Source organism: Alligator sinensis, unplaced genomic scaffold, assembly GCF_000455745.1.
Source record: "Alligator sinensis unplaced genomic scaffold, ASM45574v1 scaffold874_1, whole genome shotgun sequence".
Classification (NCBI taxonomy): Eukaryota; Metazoa; Chordata; order Crocodylia; family Alligatoridae; genus Alligator; species Alligator sinensis.
The window spans coordinates 957,682-961,012 of NW_005842302.1; positions in this window are offsets into that span (position 1 = coordinate 957,682).

The following is a 3,331-nucleotide window of genomic DNA, read 5'->3' on the forward strand; positions in this document are numbered from 1 at the left end:
CCAGGTTGAGTACAACCCATCCACCACTACTCTCTGGGTGTGCCCCATCAGCCAATTTTTTACCCATCCAACTGTGCAGGCATCAATGCCACAGTCACTTAATTTATTGATGAGGATGGGTGAAAGACAGTGTCAAAGGCCTTCTTAAAGTCTAGAAAGGCTATGTCCACAGCAACACCATCATCCAAGGATTCAGTTACTTGGTCGTAAAAGGCAATCAGGTTGGTCTGGCAGGACCTGCCTTTGGTGAACCCATGCTGGTTGCCCCTGAGCATGATCTCCCCTGCAGGCCCCCCCACAGATGTGCTCCTTGGTGATCCTCTCCAAGAGCTTCCTGAGCACCGAGGTGAGCCTTACAGGCCTATAATTACTTGGGTCCTCCTTCCTCCCCTTCTTAAAAATAGGGACCACATTAGCCAGTTTCCAATCCCCCGGCACCTGGCCAGATGACCACGAATGCTCATACAGCTGGGCCAAAGGCTCCGTGATGACCCCTGCCAGCTCCCTGAACACCCTTGGGTGGAGGGCATCTGGACCTGCAGATTTAAAAATGTCTAGCCCTTCCAGAAGGTCCCTAACTACATCTGCACTGACTGAAGGCTTGATAGAGCTATCCCCAAGATTGTCCCTACCTCTGGTAGGTGGGATATCCCAGTCCCTGTTCAGGAAAACAGAGGCAAAGAAACTGTTAAAAGTCTAGTCTTGCTTCAGTGACAAGAACACTGATCATCAAAACCTGGGGTGTGAACTCCACACTGATAAAAATGAGGAAAATGGTGCTTTTTTTTGTATGAACTGCCACATTTCTCTCACACCCTCAATTTCACACCACCCTTCGCATGTGAAAAGATTGCCAGATTTCTCAGAGAACCTGCCCCGCGAATCACTGAGTTTCTAAGGTGCCCATCACCATAACGTCTACATCTACTACAGCTGGTAAGAAGTGTATTGATTTCATACAAGCAGGACAACAAAATCCTCCATACTCATAAATGAATCCTGCTTAATAAGAATCAGTTACACAATTATTCTGATGCAGTTCTGATGCTCTTAGGAGAAATGCATCAGTACAGTGTCCCTGCACCTGAGCTCTCAGGAGAAGACTTCTCAAAGGTAATGAGTTTGACATTGTGCCCTAGAGATTGGTGATCCAGCCTCATCTCTCCTTGGAATGAATTCCAAACCTGATGTTCCACCTCGAGAAGATCCTGTCTCAGCCGTGACACGTTTAAATCTGAGTATCCTCAGCCTTGCTATTCCCAGGTTATTCACCCTCCAGATGTTGTATCAGGGTGAAGAACAAGAAACAGTTAGCACAGAGCTAGCTGGGTTCTAACATTTGTAGGATTAGGAACTGTGTTAAACCAGATGTCATTTCCAAATGGCCTGCAGGGTCATCTTTATAAACAAGTATAACCTAAGCAAAACTAGCATCATCACCCTACAATCTCATTGAGTTCATGGTCACCTCTGTCATTTATTTCACCCGAACGCTGTATGCATTAACCCAGTGGTGACACAGGCAGGCAGCAGAGTTTGGTTAAGGCTGACTATTAGGGTTGCCAACCCTCCAGAACTGCCCTGGAGTCTCCAGGAATTAGATATAAATCTCCAAGAGACTGCTGAGCATCACCAGGGACATAATGATAGGGCATTCATTAAAATAAACATTAAATGTTGAACCCAATTTTTACAGTAGTCCAGTGGGTTTTTAAAACGTAATAGTAACATGCATTTGCCTTCCAAACGTAAAGTCTACGCACCATAATCCCTGACTGATATACGCAGGCACATTCATGTTGTGTGTCATGGGCATGTTGATGTTCTGAAAACCTCCTGGAATAGATGCAAATAGAGTTGGCACCCCTACTGACTATAACTCAAACAAATGCAGGTGAGGTTAGCAATAATGCAGGTACTTGTCTGCATTACTTCTTGGCATAGAGTTTGATGAGATTCCCTAGGAGGGCTGTTCTGCCCCCTGCTGGGTGTTGGTGGAACTGTTGGTATGGGAGGGTGATTATTTCTATGTATTAATATAGACTAACTAGCAGCACTTCCAGAAGTAGGTTGCATTGAACTTCTCCCGCATGCAGAACTGAAGATCCATCCTGCCTCACTGTTCACCATGCTTTATATGGCAACTCTTCCATAATAAAAAGGTTTAAAAACTAATCACTTCAGAAAGTTGGCCCTAACAGTCTTGTCTTTTGGCTTCCAAATAATCACAGTAACCCCAAACTCCTGGCCACCCACTGTGACAAGTGTCAGATAGGCCTCTTGGAACTGAACAGGAGATAAATAATTCTCTTTACTCAACGTGACATTTTGGAAGTAGGCCAGGAGAACCACATAGATCTCTCTATCTTTACCAGGTACTTCTTTATTTCCAAAGCTTTCTCCTTTCCCTAGAGGTTTACTGAGTTTCCTCCCACCCAAACTATCTGCCTCTCCCTACCACCCCCTTGTCTTCAATTCCATATGCATTGAATTTCTCACTGTGAATGCAGGTGTCTTCTTGTACATCAAATAACACCTGGTGCACATTAGACCTCAGCATGTGTCTCTAGGGCATGCATCATTAGCTAAGCTTATAATTAGGGGTGCACAGCCCATGTGAGAGAGCTGGATGTCAGATGTTGGGTGGTTCTGGCTTGGAACTGAAAGAAAGGCTGTTGTGAAGCCAAAGAAAGCATCTCGGTCAGGAGACCTGCAAGTTGAGATCAGTGTGAATGAGTGTTGGCTGAATTGGCCTGCAAGCTACATGCCTTCCCCATCCCTGGTCCATGTCTTCTTCCATTGCAAGCTGTGCAAGATCTGGACTGCATGATGAGGAGATCCACCTGAGCAGAATCCCCGTGCAGCTAATGATGATTTTTGTAGTGCCTTCCCTCAAGGCAGGGTTGGGAGCAAACACCTTTTTTATTGTAATAGAGAGAGAAGCCAGAAAATTAACTGAGCCTGATTACCCCAAAGCATTTGACTTATTCCTGTTACAGGGTAATGCTCTGTAATGCAATACATTAGTAATGTTCTTTATGGATTTGTTAAGCAGCCAGGGGCTCCAGGAGCTGGGCGCCCACCTCCCACAGAGCCAAGAAATCAGGGGCACCTGGTCCCACCTCTAAGCCTTCCATACCAGAAAACACAGCTGCAGCCCCACCCCAGCTCTTTTTACAGAGAGAAGCCCTTTAAGAAAACCACACCCCATCATACTTTCCCCAGAAAGATTGATTCCTACAGGAGGCCCAGTGAGCAGTGCCTGGGGAAGCTGACCTGTAGGCTGAGCAAAGGGAGATCCAGAGCATACAGAGTGCCTGGCAGAAGGGAA